Source organism: Trichechus manatus, unplaced genomic scaffold (assembly GCF_000243295.1).
Source record: "Trichechus manatus latirostris isolate Lorelei unplaced genomic scaffold, TriManLat1.0 scaffold00009, whole genome shotgun sequence".
Classification (NCBI taxonomy): Eukaryota; Metazoa; Chordata; class Mammalia; order Sirenia; family Trichechidae; genus Trichechus; species Trichechus manatus.
In genome coordinates, this window is record NW_004443945.1 from 3,460,996 (window position 1) to 3,461,261 (window position 266).

Consider the following 266-nt stretch of genomic DNA (forward strand, 5'->3'; position numbering starts at 1 on the left):
TCATGAAACAGTAGTACACATTGCTTTATGACATTGGTTAACAACCCCACAACATGTCAACCCTCTAACTTCTCAACCTTTTTTTTGGTGAAAATACACATAGCCAAAGATACACCATTTTAAAAATTTCTACATGCACAGTTCAGTGACATTGACTACACTCTTCCAGTTGTGCTGCTATTCTCACTTAAGATGAAGGCTTGCAGAACAAAATAGTTTTTCATTTAACCATTAGTACACATGTTGCCCTATGACAATGGTTAACA